Genomic DNA, 23950 nt, shown 5'->3' with positions numbered 1-23950 from the left:
AGACCTCTGAGGATTTGGGTGGCAGTTCTTCCAAAGAACACGAGAGGTCATGATGCAGAGGCAGGAAACTGCAACCCCCCTCTGAACGTCCTCTGCCTGGCTGTCGGACCATCTTCAGATCTCCTGGCTACCCTACCCATGCCGTAAAATAAATAAAAACAATGTACACATGTGCAAGTCAACAAGCAACTCTGGAGCGCCCGCATCCCATAATTACGACGCCCCTTCGGCTAGAACTGCCGCTGTCGGCATTCGCATGGAGCTTTTCCCCTTCCAGAGCCAGGGCCCTTCCTCCGGATCATGGATAAAAATGTTGAAAAGCACCGTACCCAGCTCAAGCCCTGTGGTGACATGTCCAGAATGCGCCCCGCTGACGAATCGGCATCCCTTTCAGTTTCGGACTTGCGTTCCATGCTTTGCCAGCCAGGGTGCGAATTCACATAGCCCTGCAGATTCCGTCTCTGGTGATCGAGGCTGTGCCCCCTTGGGGAGCAACCCCCGGCCAGCCACCCGGGGAGCTTGGCTGTGTGTTTTCCTAATTCCCGTTGCAGGGTCTTTTGCCTCCCTCCCTGCCTTGCTAATGTTCCTGGAACATGGCCATGGCTGGGGAGCTTGTACCGTTTACCTCCATTATGAAAAGCACCGGGGGTGGAAGGGGGAGAAAGGCGTCAGCGTAGCCCCGGCCTTCCTCTCGCTCACTCGGCCTGCCTGATTCGCTTTGACTAAAATGGGAGCTGCTGGTGAATATTTGATGGCTCCCAAAGGGCAGATAGAACATATTGTGCATTTTACAACACAACTTCCCGCCTAGAGACACGGCGAGGCTGCTGCGAGAGAACCAGGCAGGCATTCTTCTCGGAGGGAGAGGGTGGGGAAGGAGCACGCGGCAAAGCGAACTGGGCTCCAGGAGGAGGCAGTGCTGGAAGGGGGCCCTGGTAGGACCGTGGCGTGCCTCCTCCCTCTGCCAGCCGATTCCACCTCCAACTTGCAATTAATTAACTTAGGGAGGAAAGGACCCGGAAGGCGGAGACACACGGTCGTAGCTCGGGTTGGTTCTTAAGGAAAGGATTAGCCCAAATCCTTTAGAGCAGGAGTCGTCAACCTGTGGTGATGGACTGATGTTGATGGACTACGATTCCCATGAGCCCCTGCCAACAAACGCTTTAGAGCAGGGGTAGTCAAACTGCGGCCCTCCAGATGTCCATGGACCACAATTCCCAGAAGCCCCTGCCAGCGAATGCTGGCAGGGGCTCCTGGGAATTGTGGTCCATGGACATCTGGAGGGCCGCAGTTTGACTACCCCTGCTTTAGAAGACTGGTCCTCTTGTAGCTGCTATCTAAGTGTGCAGGGAGCGGGAGGGCCGTGTGGTGGGAACAGCCGGCCCAGTCGGGGGTGTCTCTGCACTTAACGGGAAACGATTTGCACGATCCGTCTGGGGATCCAGAACTCTGTCCCTGCTTCCTGCTTGGTCAATTCCTCCCATGTCCTTTACACAGAAATCGGCACCCGGCTCCTCCTGAAAGCCTCAGGCCTTGTTGGAGTGCTACATGCCAAGCGTCAAGTTACTGTAAAGCAGGGGGTGGCCAAGCAGTGGCTCTCCAGATTCCAAAGACTACGGCTCCCATGATCCCCTGCTGGCGGCAGTGCCTCATGGGAATTGTAGTCCGTGGGCATCTGCTATAAAGTGCTCCGGACTTCTGTTGCATCTGGCGAGAAAGCCAATTTGCTTCCCATCAGGTCTGGAAGCACCTGAACCCGGAAGCTTAGATGTTTGGCCCATCTCATTAGTTCCTCCCTTGAGAAGACCTTCTCCAGATGTTCCTCTTAACTGGAGACCCCTGGAACAGAATTCAGGTTTCATGGCATTCTCGTGATTTCTCCTTGATGCCCAGACCTGAATGATCCTTTTGGCCTGCTGAATCAGGAGTCCTGATTCAGCCGCCCTTTGCATGGGGGAGATCTCCGAGGCGCCCGTAAACTCCGGATTCCAACCGCTCAGCAGACTGCGAAAGCTCCTCCAGCCCTCTTCCACCCGGGCGTTGTCCTGAGGCTTTGCGGAGCAAGCCGAGTGCTTTGCCTGGGGCCCGCCCCGTGTTGGCGGTTGCAGTGCGGTGCCCGTCGTCAATAATGCAGGCCGCAGCTAATGGGCCTGCAGGGGAGGCGCTTCGGAGAGCGGCTCTCCAAAGTTGGGGGAGCTTCCCTGGCGCTTTCTCTAAAGCCTAGCTTGAAAGCACTGCCCCGACCTGCCCTCAATAACGCCCCGTCGTCAAGAGCTCCGCTGAGGTCTCGCCGACCGTGGACTGCTTCCTTGATCGGAGACAAATGCAGAGTTCTACATCCAGGTCACAAAAAGGAGAAACCTGCCTCCTGGGTGGGAGGTGCACTTCTGGGTCCAAGCGAAATCTTGGCGTACTTGTGGACTGTAAGTTATATATAATGATAATAATTTAAAAAATAGCCTGCCCTTTCCAGGGGGCTCAAGGCGATAATGACGTTTTTAAGCCAAAGATTCCAATAAAACATAACATTAAAATCCATAACAGAATTCCAGAATTCCTCCTTAAGGCAGGACGGTCGATACAGGTCTAGATTTCAGATTCCCACTTAGATGCAGCTGGTGTTTTGAACAAAGAGGTCAGGATACTGACAGGATTTTAGGCGTTAAAGGTAGGCCTGGCTGAACATCTCCGTCTTGCAGGCCTGTCCGTAAGCGTCAGGCGTTTGGTTCAAAGCCTCCTGGCTGCGTTTATCTGTCCAGTGGGCCAGAAGGGCCTTTTGAGCCGGTCCAGCTTTTGTTCTTACAGAGCCTCCCCACACACACACCCCACAAACACCCAAAAAGCAATGAGTGAATAGCCAAGGATCTGCCTGATACCGCAGGTGAGTATTTACGCAACCAGGAGGCTTTCAACCAATCACCGGGAGCCTTTCAGCTCTAGTACTACCCAATCCTTTTTTGTCATGGAGGATGCCAAGCAGTAGCTCCTGTCACTGAGTCACCGCCCACTCCCGGGAGGGAGAAAGGGAAGAAGGAGCCAAGCCCTGTTCTTTTAGCCCACCTGAGTTTGTTTCCAGGCCATATCGGTACACACTGAGTGCTTTTTCTCTTCCTTCCTTCGAATCTTGACCACCCTCCTCGACCCGAACCCCTCTTGCGTTGCGGTGGGGAAACAGCTTTTGAAATAGGGCGTGGGAAGGGCAGCCCTCCGCGGTTATTCTGCAGGCCAGATCCTCTTTCGCCTCCCAAGACAAAAGGGGCTCTTGCTGACCTTTCAGACTCTTCTCTCGCTTTCGTGTAGAGAGGTTCTGATTTGGCAAGAAAGGCCAGTGCACGGAGGCAGAGAGGCCGCCAGCTTGGCCTTCGTAGCAGGCCGTAGCACGGCTAGCCGCCTCCCGTCCGGCCTTGGGTTTGCTTCCCCGGCACTCTCCCTAATGGAGTTTCTAGCCTGCCAGGGTGGCTGCCGGCTGAGCATCTAATGGATCCCCGACCGCTAAGCGTGCGAGGGTTTTCTCGGGGCAATGTGTCCCTCCTGGCTGGGGAACCACACTGCTGAGTTCAGCCAGATAAAAAGCATCGCTCCAGTGCTGGGAGCTCCTTGTATGTTTTGTGGGATGCTACAGTACAAGTTTGGCCAACTGCGCCGGGTTATGGGAGAGGGTCACGGCAGCGACCAAGAGTGCGGTCCCCGTGCCATGTCCAGGATCGGGGCAAATGGGGTCATCCTGCAGAGAGGAATCCGAGTGACCTTTGAGCTTGCTGCACCAGTTGCCGTTTGGGTGGTTCTGAAGATCGAAACTCTTTCTGCTGCCCGTCAAAGGGGACTTGCTCTAGGAAAGACCCAGAAATCCCAATGACCTTTTAGGGATCTGATTGCACTAGGAAAAAGGGAACAGCCTCCAAGAGCTCCAAACTGTGATAATTTCCAGGCCCTTTGCTGGTGTGATCTGGGCACCGTGGTTATGTGGAGGGGGATTTAGGGTGGGCCACCAAACGACGACTCACAAAATTCTTTGGGGAGAGGGAGAACCTGTGAGGATTAATCCCAGATTTTGTTGTGTGGAGGTGCTGAATCCGCATCTCTAATCTCTGGTTTTTGATTTTCAGCCGGGATGCCAACTGGGCTCACCAGAGAATTCCTCCGCAACCCCGGCCCTCTCCGGACGCCGCGGCAAACAATCCTTTCCGTTAATTGTAAGTTATTTATCCGGAGTACGTGCCTGGCTGCCTTCCTCCTGAGCATCTCAGGAGGGCAAAGATATCAAAATAGCTTGGCGAAACAGACATTAAAACAGATATTTTAAGCACAATTAAAACCCGAGCTCTGGAACACCTCATCCTCCTACGAATAAGCTTTGCCCCGGGCTCAGCCGGTCCCCAAACTCCCATGAATAAATACCGTATATTTTCTTGTCGCGCTCTGCCGCTGTTCTGTGCTGATCCTTACAGGCAGGGAAGCAGGCCAGCCTTTCCGCTGGTCGGTTGGCGACCTTACTGAGAGGAAGTGATGGAGGATTTGCAGAGGCAGCCTGGCGTTGAGCCGAAGAAGAGGAGCAGCCTCAAGTTTCAAGGCTCTGGGTGCTTTCAAAGAACGGCTGAAAAGGGACAGACTGATGTTTAACAGGATGTCTGAAGCAGGCATTACATCATCGGGCCCCACCCCCCAAAAGGCCCTGCATGAGCCCAGCCCTGGTGGTTTCAGAGTGTTGGACTGTAAGGGGTGGCAGGAGACAGGGGATGAGCGATTGGGATGTGAGTGTCCTGCATAGTGCAGGGGGTTGGACTAGATGACCCAGGAGGTCCCTTCCAACTCTAGGATTCTAGTTGCACACACACACACACAAATGCACACACATGAAAGGGCACAGAACCAACACTCTTCCTCACCACGGCTTTATCCCCCTTCATTACCCCCAAATAAGGCCCTCTCTCTAACCTCTGGGACCATCTTAGAGCACCTGGGCCAGACGTCACTTTAGACTCGAGCTGCCTCCTATCTCCCTTTCTTAACTCAGTCTCCTCGCCCATAGAACGGGAGCAGCTGACAGAGAGGCGGGATTGGAACTTTTCTTCCTTTCTGGCTTTCCCTGGGAGAGGACAGAATCCCTCTGACGGCCGGAAACCCCGGAAACTCTCCAAGCGCCTCGTCTCAGCTCTCAAAGGCGCCCGGGCCGCTCCGTTCGGTCCCTCCCTCCTTTTGCTCTTTTTTTTTTTTCCAAAGCCGGCCGGCAGAGCGGGAGATGAATCCGGGGCCTTGGCGTCCCCCCAGCTGAAGGGGGGACGGTTTGGCAGTGCCGCGGCTGAGCGGGCCGGGCTGTCAAGAGCCGGGGCTATCGAATCTGAAAGCAATTAAAGACATCAGCAGCGCTTGCTCCGGGCGGGCTCCAGGCTGCAGGGAAACTGCCACAACGCATCACGCGCTGGCGGATGCTGTCCCCAGGACCCGGAGGCAGCCGGTGTGCTCTCCACTTCCCACCTGCCTGGCAGGGACGGGCCCGGCCTCGCCGAGCGGTCCCTCCTCGCTGCTGCATAAGTGGCCTCCAAAACGGTCTGTCAGAACAATCTTCCGCGGCGTAGCGGCGGCAGGCCGAGGCCGGCGGCCTCCGAGGGAGGGGATCCGGGCCGGCGGCGGGCAGCCAGGGCGGTTTCTCCCCGTGCGCTGAAGCTTCCGAAGACGTCGGTGATTTGGTGGCCTTCCTTTCCCTCCCGGTGGTACCAGTTTGGGAGCTTCCTGTGGCCAAGGCCCGGCGGCTAGGAAGGTCGAGGCACCCGTAGTGCCTTTTTGCTTCTGTTCCCCCAAGTAGGAGCTGTTGTACAGGTTCTCGGTGGTGAGAAGCAGCGTCAAATCCCACGCCTTCCCTCTGGGCTTCCTTGGTTCCCAGGACCAATCTTGGCTGATCCTGCTTAGTTTCTGAGATTTGACGGATTCAGGCTCCTCCAGGTCAGAGGAGAGGCAAAGCGAGGCGGTTGGCCATGGCCTTCCTCTGCAGAGCAACCCTGGACTACTCCCCTTGGTGGTCTCCCATCTAAGCAGTGACAAGAGCCAGCCTGCTTAGCTCCTGAGGCTCTGAGGAGAGCAGGCTAGCCTAGGCCATCCTGGTCAGGGGGAAGACAAACAGAGGCGATGGTTATTTAGGCATTTATACCCTGCTTTCCTCCACAGCACCACTTGTGTTGTTCTCCCTTCCTCCGTTTTGTCCTCTCGACAACGACCGTGCGAGGATTTCTAAGACTTGTGTTGTTGGCTTTTTTGTCATCCAGTCATAGCCGAGTTGTAGCGACCCCGTAGGGTTTTCAAGACAAGAGATGGGAACCAATGGGATGAAATTAATTCCAAAGAAATTCTGTCTAAGCATCCGGAAGAAGTTTCTGACAGTCCGAGCGGTTCCTCAGTGGAACAGGCTTCCTCAGGAGGTGGTGGGTTCTTCATCTTTGGAGATTTTTGAAAAGAGTCTGGATAGCCATCTGACGGAGAGGCTGATTCTGTGAAGGCTCAAGGGGGTGGCAGGTGACTGTGGATGAGCGATAGGGTTGTGAGTGTCCTGCATAGTGCAGGGGGTTGGACTGGATGACCCAGGAGGTCCCTTCCAACTCTTATTATTCTATGATTCTATGCACAGAGGTGTTTTGCGGTGTCCCATCCAGGGCTAACCCGGCCTAGCATCTGAGATCTGATGAGATCCGTCTAGCCTAGGCTGTCCGTGTCAATGTGTGCTGGGATCCTCCCCCAATACTATTTAAAATCCTAAGTACCACGGCAGCCCATCCCCAAATCCCCGTCGGCAGAAATCCCCATCGGCAGAAAGCCAACCCAAATAATACAGTCTGCTGACAGTGCAGGGGCGTGGCTCCCATCCGCTTGTTTTGTCTTCCAAGCCTCGGTTTGTTTTTCCTGGCGGTGGGAATTAGCCGAACGGGAAGGGAGTCTCTCGTTTCCGAAAGAGGCTCCCTTCCACTGCTTCTTCTCCCACCAAAATTCCTCTGTCAACTCTCTGAAGCAACTACAGCTCCCAGCATCCCCTGGGGCATGCAAGGCCCTGAAAGTCTTGCCCAGTGCGTGGTGCGCCTGCTTCTCTATGTGCAAGCTTAACAGAGGGGATGTTTTCCCCCCCTCTCCGGGCATGTTTCCTATCGGAAGGGCCTTGAGTTAGGGCTAACGGGCACCTGACCCACCTCTTCTCCAGTTCCTAGGCGCCTCAATTGGCCGCCATCCCTCCTCGGACCCTTCCGGTAATGACCTCCCTCTTCCATGGAAAGCCACGCCACATCCGTCAGAAGCCGAGCCTGCTGCGGTTCCTTAATTGTTCCAGCTGTGCAGCGACACATGACTCCCCCCCCCCCATAACAGCCGCCCTTTCACGCTCACATCCCTGCCTCCGGACCCCTCCCAGGAGCGCACCCTAGCCCCGGTTCCCTGACCTGCTCTTTGCTCGCCCCGCATTTGCTTCCATCAACAGGCCTGCCCGCCCCCCCCCTCTCCCCACCGCCACCCCTGTCAAATTAGTGAGTCAGAAGACGTCAGAGGGACCCCCGCTGCTAATTTGTACATTAACTGGTTCTGACAGAAATATTTCACAAGTGAAAAAACAGAGAATGCGCCTCAAGATAATGTCCGGCATCCGTCCCGCTGTCTTCTGCTTAACCGTTTCGGGAAAGCCGGGCTTCGGCGGACGGTTGCCAGCTCTGGGTGGGGAATGTCCGGGAGATTTGGGAGGGGTGGAGCCTGCGGAGGGCGGGGCTTGGGGAAGGAAAGGACCTCAGCAATATAGGAGGTCTGAGTCCACCTTCCAGAACGGCCATGAGCTCCCGGAGAACTGATCTTTCTCGTCCGGAAAGCAGGGGTCCTTTTGGAGGCTGGCAACTCCAGTTTCGGGGAAGGTGGGGGTCCTGCGTATAAATTAAGTGAGTGATTTTTTTTTTAATCCAGACTGTCATGCTGGTGATTTGATTGCTGATCATTTGTACGTCATTTAATTTCCCAGGTGTGAAGCGTAATCGAGATCCAGAGCCGAAGACCGGGGACGTCCTGTGGTAAGGCAATTCCATGATTCTCCCCGAAATAACTACAATACGTTTCATTGCTTTGGCTTCCTCCAAAGTTGACATTCCCGATTCACCTGTCCCCTAAAAGGAATTCTCCGAATAATCCTGGAAATTAATGTTGTGATTGCTTGATTAGCCTTCATTGTGCCGTGGGCCTCTTGGGTGTGTTGTTTGCCAGCCAATTCATTACTGCTGCCAGACAGAGATGCTCTTAACGAAGGCCTTGACAGATCCCAGCTGCAAGGTCGCCTTCTTGGCTGGGTCTGAATTTGGGGGTCCCACCTCTAGAGCCCAAGAGAATTCGTCACAGCCTGTATTAAGTACCTTGGGAACCCCTTCCCAAGCGTGGTGCCGTGGTTAAGAGCTGCGGCTTCTAATCTGGCGGGCCGGGTTTGATTCCCTGCTCCTCCCCAGGCAGCCAGAGGGGTGACCTTGGGCTAGTCGCCGTCCTGATGATGCAGTTCTGACTGAGCAGTTCTCTCAGAGCTCTCTCGGCCTCACCTTCCTCACGGGGTGTCTGTTGCGGGGAGAAGGGCAGGTCAGGGTCAGCCGCCTTGAGACTTCTTTGGACATTGAGAAGCGGGGAATAAAAACCACAGTGCTGCTCCAGGCCAAAGATGAAACGATTCTGGTCATGTAGCTTGACCTTCTTCTCCGAAGAACGATTCGATTCGGTCTGCAGGCTTCCGCGCCTCTGGGGCCTACAACGGGAGCCCCCCGCAGGGTGTTGACAAATCTTGCCAATCTTGCGCATGGCTCAACATCTTCCACCCAGTTCATGTTTTGAGTGCGTTTCCTGGCTGGCTGGTGTTCTGTTCTCGATGGTTAAAGCATTTTAATGTACACTCTGCTTTTACTGTTTCTATGTACACTGCCCTGAGACATTATTATTATCCTCATCCTCCTCCTCCTCCTCCTCCTCCTCCTCATTATTATTATTATTATTATTATTATTATTATTATTATTATTATTATTATTATTATTATTATTATTATTTCGATTTCTTACCCGCCACTCCCAAACGGCTCGTGGCCAGTCACAATAGTCTGAATAAAATCCCAGTAAAAAAAACCCATTTAAAGCCCCCAGACATAAAAACATAGCACAGGTCCAACCCATCACAATAATGAAAAAAGGAGATATTGCCCTAATAAAAATCTCGTAGAAGTGGGGGTGGGAAGAGGGGCGCAGATGGAACCCACAAGACGCCCACTCACAATGCTCTATCCTGGGGGGGATCACACTGAGGGGTGGTTTATAAATTGAATGAATGTATGAATGAATGAATGAATTGCATCCCCAGCATTCTGTTTTAAGGCTGGGGAGTCACAAACCGACGTCCAGAGCCATTAGGACGGGGCAGAGCCGGATTCAAGACCTTGCTCTTGGCAGATGACTTTGGCCCAACTGTTTTGTCCCAGCCTAGCCTCCCTCAGAGGGTTGTTGTGAGAATTCAAGCGAAGGGCGCCTCGTAGGAGCGGTAGGTAACAAACCAACCCGTTAGTGAAACGTTTTGCTATTACAATTAGGAAAGCGATGAGCGTGGAGAGCATCCGTCCAGCGCCATCTTTGGCCGATTGGTTTTTCTGCATGACAAAGGGGTCACGTAGCCGAACGCCTCCCTCACAAGCATTTCCCAAGCACGTGCTCGCGGTCTTTGCCGACTGACAATCCAGCGACCAGCATCCAACTCAGCCCCGGAGTTAAACTCCAGTCAGACCCATAATAAGGCAGAACGCAGGCCGGAGGCAGGAGCTTGGTTGGACAGATGGGCATTGCATCATCCCCTGAAGGGTGACAGATTTGGGCAATCGGATCATGGGGGCAGGGGGAACCTCCAAGCGGGGGGGGGGGGTTTGACCGAAAGCAGCACAGTGCTCAGGCGTACGGATGGCTTTGCACCCGGGGTATATCCGGGGTGGCCAAAGTGTGGCTCTCCAGACATCCCTAGACTACAGTTCCCATGAGCCCCTGCCAGCATGGCAGAACGAGAAAGCCGCTGTCGGATTATTGCCTGAAGAAGAAACGGATGTGCAAGGGAAGGCCTAGTATGGCAGGGGCTCACGGGAATTATAGTCCACGGGCATCTGAAGAACCACAGTTTGGCCTCCCCTGGTATAAATTAATTAAATAAGGAAACAATAACGGTGTCTGCCAAGAGATGGCCTCCCATTTCTGGTTTTCTCCATCGTCCAGGAGAAGACGCAGGCAGCCCAAACTGTAACAGCAGTGCATCCTTAGTGAGTTTCCCTCTGCCAGAGAGAGAGAGAGAGAGAAGGCCCATTGTGGGATCGCGACCACTGGAGGCAATCTGGGCAAAAAGGAACGGGAATTCCCCAGCGGGCCCTTCCTCCTAGTCTTTTCTCCCCGAGCCAACGCACAGCTCCTTCTAGTGTTCCCCCGCGTGCGCAGCGAAACCCTCCCCTTGTTCCGCCTGGCGTTACCTGGAGAAGGGGGTGGGGGAGTGGGGAGCGAGCCAAGATTCCTGATGTTTGGCGCATCCTTTTCAAAGCCTCCCAGAAGAAGGAGTGAGTTGAGTGTCTTTCAAGAGGAGCCTGTGGGCACGGGAGGAGGAGATCTAAGCTTTTGGGATCCGGCATGGCGCATCTCTCTGTCTTGCGCCGTTCCTTTTATCAAGCGCTGCAGGTTTTCCAGCTCTCCCTACAGGGGAGGTGTCGAGAGACCGGTGGAACTCCGGATCAGAAAAAGGGAGGCAATTTAGCCAGGGGTTGGCTGCGCTGCTTCTGAGCATAGGGAAGGGGTGCGCGGGTCAGGTCAGCTTGGCTTCGGCACCACACCACGTTTAAAAGAGTCACTGCCGAGTCGACTCCATGCGCACGTGTGCGTGTTCGCGTGTACTCACAAAACTGCATTGGGGTCTCTCTGCCACATTTGTGTGCCTAATTCTGACTTCCCGTCTTCCTCTTCCTTTGCGGGATCTGGCAACGTCGGTGTTTAAAACAGGAGGGTTCCCCTTGAACACGGTGGGATCCTCGTGGAGCGATTCCGGGTCCGTGGCGCCGTGGAAGCAGATCTGGGCCTCGAGGGGAGACCAGTATGGAGAGGTTTTACGGTTTGGGGATATTTGGTTCAGCTAGTAGAATTTGCCCAGTTGTAAAAGCATGATACCGAGGGCAGTGAATAGGCCTCCCAAGAAGTAAACATGTATTTATTCAAGAGCCAGTGTGATGTAAGGGTTGAGAACAGGGGGGCTCGCATCTGGAGAGCTGGGTTTGTTTCTCCACTCTTCCACGTGCAGCTAGGTGGATGACCGTGGGCTAGTCACAGTTCTTTCAGAGCTCTCTCAGCCCCACCAATCTCACAGGGCGTCTGTTGTAGGGAGAATAAGGGCAGCAATTGCAAGCCACTTTGAGACTCCTTCGGGTAGAGAAAAGCGGGGTATAAAACTAGCTCTTCTTCACCAAATAGGCAGTTATTCCCTGTGAAACATCATCTGTTTTTGTTTTAAGACATTTATAGACTTACATAATAACAGGTTTGAGACAGCTTCTGATGACAGATCTGGACTTTTAATTCACCAAATTCGGTGGGGAGATGGAAATTAATAGACCACAGAGTCCTTGCTAAGGCTGGGGATTCAAAACTAACAGCCCTTTATCTTTCCGATGTTCACAGCCCCTCCCAGGGCCAAACAGTTGGGGTGCGAACAGTGACAAATGTTGACAAATTGGAAGTCTTTGGTGCTGACAGCCTTTGAGATTGCGTTTCTCAGAGGATGCCCAGTGTGGGCGGAGGTCAGGCAGGAAGGATGGGCATTCACACCTAAGATCTAAGGCAGGATGGCTAGCCACGGGGTCAAAGGGAGAGCAGGGGAGAGAGGCAGAATTAACTGACAGGCATTTGTAATCATGGTTTTTCGTATTAGCAATGTCTCAGTATTCGCCCTGGCCTGCATGGCCTAGGCTTGCCTGATCTCATCAGATTGCGGGACCTGAGCAGGGTTGGCCCCGGTTAGTCCTGCGATAGGAAGGAGACCACCAAGGAAGTGCTGCATACAGGTAGTCCATCGCTGCTGTTCTTCTCGAACTCGACTGCAACGTGACAACGCCGTCCCGTACTTTCTGCCAAATGGGATGATAGTTATTGCTAGGAGTTTAGTGTGTGTGTGTGCGCGGGGGGGGGGGGTCATCACAGACACTGAGGTGCCCGTCACACTTCCTCCCCCCCCCTCACCACCCCGCTGCGAAAGGGAAGTCCTTTGGAGAAACAGGATGATTCAGTGCAGCGGAAAGAAGCGCGACCACGCCAGTGAGGCAAGTGCAAATTGACTGTGACAAGCCCCATAAAGGCTGAGCCCGGAGGTGCAGAAAAAGACAAGTTCGTTTCCTTCCCCTCACCATATGGTCCCTTTCATCTGTGGGCGGTGATCGTTATTACTAACCACTCGGCTGGTTTGGATCGGCAGGCGAGCAGCCGGGAGTCGCAGCTCAAAACCCCCTTGTTCAGGAGAACGAGGAACCTCAGCTGCCGTCGGATTCGTCTGGTACTTTCATTTCCCGCTGCCGTTTCAGAGGATTCTAGGCGCGCACCCTTCAAGCAACGTTTCTGGCTGGCAAGGTGTCTTAGGAGCATATTCAGGGTCAGGGAAGGTTGGTATTGTTTTGGGCAAGAAAAGAAAACGCCCACTGTCCTGTACTGCCTATTATATCCGCAACTCCTCTTAGAGGGCTCTCGTTTTTGACCTGGATGCCCCAAGCTAACCTGATCTCGCAAGCTTAGCACGGTCAGCCCTGGTTAGCACCTGTGGATGAGAGACCACCAAGGAAGCCCAGAGACGCTGTGTACAGGCCAGCCATGGCAAACCACCCCCGTTCACCTCTTGCCTTAAAAGCCCTACAGGGTCGCGATAGGCGGCTTAAATCTTGACCGCATTTTCCGTCCCCATCGGTCTCTTCCTTCCTCTCCGTTCCTGACTTCTGGAGTCCCTCACCTGCGCAACGGCTCACCCAGACAAACTGCTAGCTTCCAGGTCAAGCTTGGATTTTGTTGGGCATCAAGGGCATTCCTTGTGTTTTGCTTCGGTGGCGACCTAGGGGGTCTAGCACAGATGTTATAGGTGCTCTTGTCTTGTGTTGCGTGGAGAGTATAAAAGAAACGGAGAGTATAAAAGAAATCCCAGCCCTCCTCTCCTTTCCTGAAAGCGGCGTCCCGGCCGCCCAACGCCATATGACTCGTATCACCTGAGCGAGAAGGGAGTGGGTCTCCCTGACGCCCCTTCCCCGCACGCCGACCCTCCTACCCCGTCTGCGGCGTCTCTCGGAGACGGTGCCGGCGCCTCGCCGGTGACCTGCGAGCCGATTGGTCCCGCTTAGGCAGCGGAGTGAATCACTGACTCCTGAAACTGGTTCTGCGGCTAAGGACTTAGCCGCGTCACCGCACCGGGGTCGGGGACGCTGATGCGAAGTGACAGCGGCCCCACACACCTCCCCGAACGCGGCCGCTCGGGGCAACAGCCGGCCGGCTTCTCCACCACATCCCGGAGAGCGCAGCTAGTGGAGCCGTGGCTTTCCTGCCAGCTCCGAGCCATTATCCGGCTAGGTGGAAAGAGGGACCTGGACGGATGCACCCCCTCCCTCCCTCCCTCCCTCCCTCCCCACCGCCACCTGCCCGGCTTCGCAGGGGGAGGGGAGGGACACGGCAGGGACCGACTGGTGGCGAAGGTGACCCTTTGACGTCACCGAGGAAGCGGTTTTGAGGCCTGGAAGTCGAATGGGGAAGGGTGTCTTTGCTCCCCTGGGGCTGTCCCTCTGGCCCTCCCCTTTGAAGGGGTGATCCATTTGAAGGCCTCACTGCCCCAGTGTTCATGGAAGTGACAGGCAGGCAGAGAATGGTATTTGGGATTCAGAGGGGGCTCGGCAGATCCTGGGCACCCATCCTTTGGCGTCCCGGATGCTCGCGCTTGGCAGGAGGCAGTCAACTGAGGGGATCATCTCCCTCCTGTGCTCTTGACAAGGGGGGCAGCCATACAGAACGTCTTAGAACGGCCTTTCTCATCATTGAGAAACCCCTGAAACCTTCTTCAGGCTTCGCGAAACCCCAGAAGGTGTGTGATCCTGCAAAATAGGGCTGGGAAGCAGAACTGAGGACATGCCCGCCAGCCCCCTCCCCTTCTTACACCCCCCGTGGACCCACCATTGGCTGTTTTGGGAAAGGGGAAGGGAGGTCGACATGACCATACGACCCTATATCACTCGATGAATGTTTAATAGGTTTAAAAATATATCTTAAACATTTATTAACTCCCACCCTTGGTATCCTGGTTAAAGAACGGCTCCCTCTCAGCTGGAGAACCGGGTTTGATTCCCCCTCCTCCTCCCCCTCCTCCCCCTACACATGCAGCCAGCTGGGTGACCGTGGGCCAGTCCCAGTTCTCCCAGGGCTCTCTCCGCCTCGCCTCGCAGGGTGCCTGTTGTGAGGAGACGACAGCTAGGTGATTGTCAGCCACTTTGAGACTCGTGAAAAACAAGAGTGTCAAAAAGCCTGCTCTTCTTCTCCTTCTACCTCTCCAGGCTTCGATCCTCACACCTCCAGGTCTTTCCCAGCCGAGAGCTGTCACCTCGATCCTTGGCCCGCCTTGCCGTCTCCCCCCCCCCCTAAAAAACACACACACACGCAAACAATTTCCCGCTTCCCCACCCCTCCTTTAATTGCTTCTAAGGCCACCTCTGCATTAGCTCACAACGGCTTCCGTGCTACTCTCAGGGCAAGCGTGTCCCTAAAAAAAAAACAAGGACTGTCACACGCTAATGAAGGCGGTGCAACCCGGGGAAATCTTCTGTGACTTGTTTGTTATTTAGAAGCCTGAGGCGACGCTCTGGCCAGCAGGACCCTGACGAGTGGCCAGGGAAGCCTTCTAATGATCAGCCAGTCATGGAGAAAGCCGTGCGTGTGGCGAGATAGGCAGGTACAGAGATATACGCGTGGGGAGAAGGGAGAAGAACGCGGGAGAGAATCACAGTAATGAAGGCCGGGCCTGGCGGTGGCCAAGATGGCTTGCGTGGTGCCAGGGGGGGCGAAAGGGAGAGGCCGTCGCCCCGCTCCGGGTGGGAAAGGTGGCCTCGAGTAGGAATGGGGTCAAGAGGATGGGGGGAGAAAGGCTCAGCTCTGCTCCTTCCCTCTCGGGGGCTGCTCTGGTTTGCTCAGGACTGGCTGTCCCGGATGCTGTAGCCAAAATCTCTGCATCTCTCGTTTTCCGTGGGGTGGATGCTTACACCGTTTTGAGGTAACACTCAATGCAATGTTTTAGCCTCTGCTCTTCTGTAATGAGGACCGTCCCCGTTTCCTGGCAGCCTGTTCTGGATACATCCCCGTCTCTATTTATTCCCCGTTTTAGCTTCTCGCTTACATAAGGCCTTGTTGGTCTTTCAAGGCGCTTCTGGACTCAGGACTTTGTTCTGCAAAGAAGCCTTCCCAGCAAGTTTTTAATTTGACTCCTCGATGATAAATGCTTAAGAATTCTAAATCCTGTTCATTCTGATTCTAGAGGATGCTTGTATTTTTCCATCGGGTAAAGGTAAAGGTATCCCCTGTGCAAGCACCGAGTCATGTCTGACCCTTGGGGTGATGCCCTCTAGCATTTTCATGGCAGACTCAATACGGGGTGGTTTGCCAGTGCCTTCCCCAGTCATTACCGTTTACCCCCCAGCAAGCTGGGTACTCATTTGACTGACCTCAGAAGGATGGAAGGCTGAGTCAACCTTGAGCCAGCTGCTGGGATTGAATTCCCAGCCTCATGGGCAGAGCTTCAGACAGCTGCCTTACCACTCTGCGCCACAAGAGGCTCTTTTTCCATCGGGTATCATCACACAATTCATGGGAGACCATGAAGGAAGGCCAAGGTTGCCGAGGTGGACAACAGTAAACCATCTTTGAACATCTCTTGCCTTGAATGCCCTAGAGCAGGGATGGCCAAACTGTGTCTCTCCAGCTGCCTGTGGACTACAATTACCATGAGCCCCTGCAGGGTTTCCCTGCAGGGGCTCATGGTAATTGTAGTCAACGGGCAGCTGGAGAGTCACAGTTTCCCCCCCCACCACCATAAAGAATCTCCATAAGTCATCTGTGATCCTGCTTCTCCTAGATAAAGTTCCATTCTATCTGTCCGCCGTAGATCTGGCCCTGCTATGTAATTTCCGCACGGTTCAACCGGTCGCGCGAATCGCTTACGCTCCGTTCCGCTTTGTTCCGACTCCACTTTTCAGATTTCTGCCGCCCGTCCCTTCCTGCTTTGTTTGCTGGCTGCCCTCTCCTGAGGATTTGCCGTGCTCTACGTACTCTGCCTTGCGTCTCGGCAGGGAAAACAGGGTTGCCATCCTCGGGGCGTTGAACCCTGCTCAGGCTCCTCCCTTGCCAAGGCCCGTCCATCCCCGGCTCCACCCTCCCCCTTCCAAGCATCCCTCTAAAAGTTCCTAAAATTTTCCAAAGCCTTTGTGAACGGAACCGCATTTCGAAAGCAATTTGGTCCCTTTCCACCTTCTTTTCCCCAATTCCGCACATGGGCCGTCCTTCAAAACTGCGGTCGCCTTTCCTCCTTCTGTGGGGGGACCCGGTTGAACTCCTCCACCCTCCCAGCGCAGGCCTCGCTGCGGTTGTCGTGTCCGGGCTCAGTCCGAGGTCGGCCTGGGATCGTGCGTTTGGGCAAAGGCCGTTGTTTACAGCCAGCGACAGCGCAAAGCGCCTCTGGCAAGGTTTTAGGGAAACTCACAAATAACCAATTGTTTCCTGCGTGCCGCCCACAAGGTCTCTGCATGGCTGCGGGGGTCAGAAACGGACGCGCAAGATGCCTGTCTCTTGGCCCCCCGTGGTATCCCTCTTCATTGAGACTGACATTCCATGATGGGAAGATTCTGGCAGCTTCTCTAAGTGACCTGCAGTGTGGCTGGTTTGCACACTGTGTGCAGCCATGGCGACATTGTGGCTAGAGCATCAGATGGCAGCCGGAGAGTCGTGGGTTCAAATCCCTCTTTCCTGTGCCATCCGGTTTGGCTCCCCAGTCTTCCAAGGGGCTCATGGCGACAGGCGTCCTCACCCCCATTTTGTCCCTTTAGCAGGCTCATGGTGAGTGACCGGGCCAAAGTTTTCCACTACACACTTCCACTACACCCTTGAAAGAGTGTTAAGGTCATCTGACCAAAACCTGCTCAGGATCTCCGGCCCAAAGGAAGTGAGGCCGACCTCGGCCGGGGTCTTTTCAACCTTAGCCCCGGCTTGGTGGAACGCTCTGGTGAAAGGAATCAGGGCCCTGTGGAACAGAGTTGTTCCACCAGGCCTATGGAGAAAGAGGCTAGGCCTGTAGAGCAACTGGGGAAGTGGTCTCCAGTGGCGGCTAATGACCTCAGCGGCCATCCGAACTTCGGGGAAAGGCCGCCTGACCCTTGGGGAGCTCTAACAGAACCCCAGGGGTTTCCTGGAAGCCCAGTTGCAAATCCCTGCTCTAAACCCATGAGGTTGACCGAGCTCCCCCTTTTGCAGATCCTTTTCAGCCCACAGATCCAGCGAAGTTGTTTTTCAGTGAGTGGCATCAGTTTCCGACGTACACCCCAGCTGGCCCGTTTGCCCTTTTCAAACCCGCTGAGCCCAGAGATGGTGGATGAGCATCAGCCCTTTCCCAGGCAGCTGGGTAGGAGGGACAGTCTTCGCCAGCACTGTGGGATGCTGAAGATGTTCTTTGTAAGCTGCCCAAGGGCCCTCCATTTCAGGAAAGCCTCTGCTTAATCGCTGAATGTTCCCTCCGAGTCACCGAGGGGACTGCTGCCCCAGCTGGGTCTTGTCGAGCCACACAGACGGCTAGTTACTGCCTGCAAACAAAGGCAGAATAAAATGTGCTCAAGCCATGCCCCTGTAGACATCATGGCTATGATCCCTGCTTCCTGTCAGTCTCCTAATTTTTTTGCGATTATTCTTATAAGGAAGCATTTTGCTTCTGCCAGTACAGGACTGACGTCATTCTCTTCTTCTCCAGCTCATCCTCCCAATAACCCTGCAAGGCAGGTGAGAGTGTGTGAGCGGCCCATGCTGGAGAGCCAGCTTGATGTGGTGGTTCAGGAGCAGCGGCCTCTAATCCGGAGAGCCAGCTCTGATTCCCTGCTCCTCCTCCACGTGCAGCCAGCTGGGCGGCCTTGGGCCAGTCCCAGTTCTGGCCCATCAAGGAAGGACACCCCTTCCCTTCACAGAGGGACACTCTGGTTTCACTAGACAGGACGCTTCTGCAGGGGAGATGGGCTGTAATTCCAGGGGATCTCCAGGAGGCTGGCTCCAACCCCCAAACATGCGGGAATGACCCAACCACAGTTGTCAACCCAACTGCCTCCTGAGCCTGGAGAAACGGCGGAGCATGAAGGAGCCCAACCTCCAGCGTGATGCTCCCCTTAGGGAGGATGCCTCCGGGTACCCGAGGTGTCACCTTGGCCCGTAAACACACGTGCGTCTGCATCCAGGGCTCCGAGAGGGGCGGCCGGGCTCCTGCCGCGCCCGCTGGATCTGGAGACGCGGCCACTGTCTGCCTCGTCGGAGTGACTCAATCTGACGTGGAACAGCTGTTTGGTGGAAAGCAATCTCCTGCGGGTGGGAACCGGGAAAGGGAGAAGGGGGAGGGGGGGAGAGCGTGAGCCGTTCAGTGGATAATTATATCTGTGTGGGCTAAAGCTTTCGCTCACAGTCAAACCTACGGGTCGTGAGAAAAAGAGCAACGCTGTCAGGGCCAATCAGCCGTCTTGCCTCTGACAACCCCTCTTTTGCCAGTGGGGTGGGAAGTCTGTGGTGTGTGTGTTGGGGGGGGGGGAGGTTAAAAGCAGCACCGTAATGGTTCGGCAATAGGATGAAAAAAGTAAAAATGAAGGGCGCAAAGAGCAGATCCAGAAGGAAGCAGAAACCAGGGTGAAATTTCCAGAATTTCTGTGGAGCTTTGCCTCGACTCAAAGACCGAGGGGTTGACGTTTGGGTTCGCCCAAGATGGCGGGCCCAGGATGGACCGAAGGGGAAATGACTCATGTCATGATGGTCAGTTCATAGTCTGAGGAAGGGTGTTTGCACTCGAAAGCTCACACCTTGAGTAAATCTTTGTTGGTCTTAAAAGTGCTGCTGGACAATAAACATATATTGTCCCAGTCTTCCTTTTCTTCATTTCACTGTTGTCATGGCAAACACAATATGTTTTGACTCAGAGAGGAAAGGAAGAAGGAAAAAGGCCATGGGACGCTGGGGGTTTCTTTGCCCTCCCCGTAGCCTGGCTCTCGCCAGGGGAGGCCAAACCGTGGCTCTCCAGATGTTCATGGACTCCAATTCCCACCAGCCCCTGCCAATTGGCCATGCTGGCAGGGGTTCCTGGGAATTGTAGTCCACGAACCTCCGGAGAACCACAGTTTGGCCACCACTGCCTAGTCCATCGATTTTAGCAACAATGGGAAGAAATAGCACCCAGAGAGAGGAAGGTAGTTTGACTGGCTGTGAGGAAGGGGAGCAATGTTCAGGGGGCAGTTTTCGGAGAAGGAAGACTGAGGCCTAACTGAGGAGATAGACGAGCACTTATGGATAACTCACACAAACACACACACACACAAAAGGGATCCCTTAAAATAAGAGGCCAAAAGGAGAGGGGTAGAGAAAAGAGGGCAAAATTTGCATATGCTAATTTACATTCCTAGATGCAAATTAATGTCATCTAAATAGAAATTCAATCCCCCCTGGTCTAGGCAGCCCTCTGCTCCCCGAGGGACAGCCTGTCACTCAAATGTTTATCAAAACGTCTCCGGGAAAACGACAAACAAACACCGCAGCCAGTGTTGCTGGGGAGGAGTCCTCCCCCTCAAAAAAGAGGACACCCGCCGAGCCAACCTTTGTCGGCATATCGGCGGAGAGGTACATTTCACAAAGCGTCGGTCAGCAGCCGTTAAGAACGCACTCAATCAGAATGAGGGAGCTGAGGAGCAAGAGAATCGCGCAAGATAAAATTAGGTCCATAAACGTAATCCGCTCACCCCGGTTTCCACAGAGGGCCCAAGCAGATGTGGCAGAACATGTTTGCATGCCGAGTTGGGCCTGTTTGTAAAAGGAGATGGAGCACAAGGAGAGCCGAATGCCACCTTCTTCCCCATCTTAATCCCGCATCTGCCTGGGATATTTCCCGAGCGCGGAGATCAGCCCCCCTGGGGGAAATGGAGAGTGGGCTCTATGGTGTTGTACTTTGTTGAAGTTCTCATCCTCCCCAGACTAGGAGTATTCCACTGTGGGTCCCGTAACCCTCCCTCCGGCTCCCCTGCCGGCGGTCAAGGGGTGGGGTAGGGGGAACCCGGCAACCCTAGCCTCAGCAGAGCACAGCGCCATACAGTTTACCCAAAGCGGCAGAAAGTTGCCATTTCGATCTGTGGCACCTCCAGGAAAGAAGATGGGGCAGTAGATGATGCGGCAGATCTTTCCCTGGTACTCTGGGGGGCTGTGGCCAGTTTGAGCAGACAATACTGACCTTTAATGAACCCCCTGATCTGATTCAGTAGAAGGTGGATTCACATGTGCCGGAAGTTGCACACGGATCTGGAATGGGCTTTGAGTCTGTACTTGATTTTAATAGGCAATCTATGCAGTATGGCTGGCAACAGATTCCATCCCAGTGTCTGCCGTGTGTGGTTTTAATCTGTTTCTATTTTCGGGCCCAGGAGGAAAAATTGTAGTCTAACTTTATTCTTCCTATCCTACATCCTGTATACAAGCTAAACCTATACGAAAAGAAATGACTTCTCCTCAAGGGCCCTTTCCTCACACATTAGATAATACACATTCAGGGTGCTTTTGTAGCTGGATATTCTTCTAAAGAATATTGAAAGCACTATCTAGCAGGTGCAGAATGGGCCAAAGTATGAATGAAGCATAGAATCATAGAGTTGGAAAGGGCCAGACAGGCCATCTAGTCCACCCTCCTGCTCAGTGCAGGGTCAGCCCCAAGTATCCTTGAGGGTTCATCAAAATACTGTTTTGTAAAACTATATAGAAAAATGTGTTCATAACATCACAGGAGACCGCCTCGAATTCTTCGCGTTCTTAAATTTTTGTTAAGGCGTTCATTCCACGAAATACGAAATAGCTTGGGTCTTAAATATCTAGTCGTTCTTTAAAGGAAAAATCTCTGCCTTTCCCACAAGGACAAAAAAGTTGTCCCATGTGGGCTTCTCAGGGTGTCCGTCCCTTGAACTTTTCTTCCCTTCCTTCTCTTTCCACTTCCATGAATTCTGTTATCTCTTGCAACCAGGCCGGTTCTGCTGTAAGGATGAATCAGATGCCAATTATCGACCGGAAGGGAAGGCGATCGGAAGCCCTTTTGACACTCCTTTGGCCTGTGAAAAGTGGGATATAATAGTCAGCCCTCCTTTTCTTTACCTTTGGAAGGTCCAGTTTCAGATAATGTTTCGGGAGGGCCCCATGCCTCGTATAGAAACATAACTGGGAGCCCCTGAATTTACGGTGTGAGAGCCACCCACCCTGTACCCAAGTCAGAACTTGGCTAAGGGATCAAAAACTTAGAAAGCTGGATGTTAACGGAGTAAAAAAACAGAAGCAATGGAAACATGTTTTTAACCAGGCACCATCAAGCCAAGAGCAGCTTGGCGCAATCCAGGGTCAGAGAAACCCAGAGGGAAAGACACCCTCCCAAGAAGCGGAGTTTTCTCCCACACTTTTCAACCACAGCTGGAGGAGAGCTAGGCAGGACTGGTGGATGCTGGCTTCTTCCCTAGGAGGACCAGATGTGCCCTCTACCTCTGAAGGGTGCAGCTGGCCAGCCTGTGGCTTCAGTTGGTGCCCTTCATTCCTGTGGGCATGGTAACATGATATGCTTTGCCTGCTTTTACGTGATCATTTGCTGCTGTTAGGGTGGCATGCCGTCGTGCTTAGAAGAACCAGTTTGAGTCAAACTTGTCTCCCCCATCCTTCACTGAAGAGGAAGAAGAGTTGGTTCTTAGATGCCGCTTTTCTCTACCCGAAGGAGGCTCAAAGCAGCTTACAGTCACCTTCCCTTTCCTCTCCCCACAACAGACACCCTGTGAGGCAGGTGAGGCTGAGAGAGCGCTGATATCACTGCTTGGTCAGAAGAGTTTTATCAGTGCTGTGTTGAGCCCAAGGTCACCCAGCTGGCTGCATGTGGGGGAGTGCAGAATCGAACCTGGCATGCCAGATTAGAAGTCCGCATTCCTAACCACCACACCAAACTGGCTCTCACTGGTTGCCATGTCCCTCCTCACAAGAGCCTTTCCCAGCCCTGTTCACCTCCTAAAAACACTCGGCAAGCCCAGGAAAAGAGTAAATTCTGGGGACCCTTGGCTTAGGCAGTAGAGAAAAGAATATCTCCAGGTCAGATTTCCCACGAGCAACTCTGTGTGTTCCTGAGTATATATAAGGCAGGCTGTCTCAACCAGGGTTTCATGAAAGCCCGGGGTTTCTTGATGGCCCTGGAAGGGTTTCCCGAACGGGTCGGTAAAGTTAATTATTTTAAAATATATATTTTTAAATGTGTTACACGTATATGGTCATGTTGACCGGCCCTCTTCAGTGGCCAATGATGGGTGAGAAGGGAAGGACATGTCCACAGCTCTGCTTCTCCACCGTCGTCTGCGAGATCGTCCAACTATTGGAGTTTCTCGAAGCCTGACGAATATTTCAGGGGGTTCTCAATGCTAATAAAAGTCGAGAAAGGTCGATACACGGCAAGCGCCTTAAGTGCCCACCCCGCAGTTCCGAGTCGCTAATCGTCCCTAGATCGGGCTTTGTCCCAGAATGCGGTCGAGCGACCTTCATTAGTAGGTAGGACACCGTCCAAGACGAGGGACTTACCTGCATCGAGCATTCATGGGAGCAAACAAACAAGGGAGCGCCAAGGTCTCTTTCCCCCAGGTTTGCCAATAATGATTCTTGAAGGCAGCCTGGCTCTATAAAGGGAAACAGAGGGGGGCCCCTTTCATCGAACCGACAAGTCGCCCTCCGGGTGGACGCGGCAGCACAGGCGGAAGCCCAGCTCAGGAGCCCTCGGCTTAACCGCTTGTGCGCTGAAAGAAACTACGGGTCCCCCAAACCTGAAGGAGAAGCAACTTCGTCGAAGCTCTGCTCGTTCTGGTCGGAAGGTTTTGTACAGAGGGAGAAGTGGGGCATGGAGGAGACGATCCACCCAAGCCCCCATCGTGATAATCGGAGCATTTCTCTAGGGAAGGCTTTCTCAACCAGGTTTTCGTGAAACCTGGAAGGCTTTCCTGAACTGGTGGGAGTTACTTAAGTTTTAATCTATTTATCGGGTGATACGACTATATGTGGTCATGTCGACTTGCCCCCTCCCCTTCCCAAGATCGCCAGTGATGGGCCTGGAGGGGGTGGGAAGGGGAGGGGCCTTGGGTGGGCGTGTCCACAGCTCTGCTTCCCAACCATATTCTGCACGATTGCGCCACTTCTGGGCTTTCCCAAAGCCCAAAGAGTGTTTCAGGGGTTTCTCAGTGGTCAAAAAAGGTTGAGAAAGGCTGCTCTAGTGTAACTTAATGTAATTTTACATCAACTCACCCTGATCTGGGTAGCCTGGCCTCACCAGATCACAGAAACTAAGGAGGGTCAGCCCTGGTTAGAATTTGGATGGGAGACCACACAGAGGCCTGCAGTGCCAAACCACCTCTCATTGTCTCTTGCTTTGAAAACCCGATAGGGTCGCCCAACTTCAGAAAAGGGGGGGGGACCCTCAAACGAACATCGATCAAAATGGTATTACGGTCTCAGAGATTACCTTGTTGACAGTGGGTCATTTGAATTCTCGGATACTCTTCTCTAGTAAACCATCGTTCCTATTTTGACCTGATTTCCAAAATGATGGTAGAGGACGAGAGTTTCTCCCGACGGTTTCATTCAGCCCTTACAAATCCTC

General features: G+C 53.7%; 1 protein-coding gene across 3 annotated transcripts in view; it reads left to right on the top strand.

Annotated features, from left to right (window-relative positions):
* PRR35 (proline rich 35) overlaps window positions 1-23950 on the top strand; it is a 60269-nt gene that overhangs the window by 6591 nt on the left and 29728 nt on the right. For all 3 annotated transcript variants that reach the window (XM_077317145.1, XM_077317146.1, XM_077317147.1), the window contains exons 2-3: window positions 4107-4193; window positions 7982-8030. The gene's annotated coding sequence lies outside the window, so the exon portion shown is untranslated. The remainder of the gene's footprint in view (window positions 1-4106; window positions 4194-7981; window positions 8031-23950) is intronic.

The sequence above is a fragment of the Paroedura picta genome, chromosome 17 (genome assembly GCF_049243985.1).
Source record: "Paroedura picta isolate Pp20150507F chromosome 17, Ppicta_v3.0, whole genome shotgun sequence".
NCBI lineage: Eukaryota > Metazoa > Chordata > Lepidosauria > Squamata > Gekkonidae > Paroedura > Paroedura picta.
This window is presented reverse-complemented; position numbering and strand designations above follow the sequence as displayed.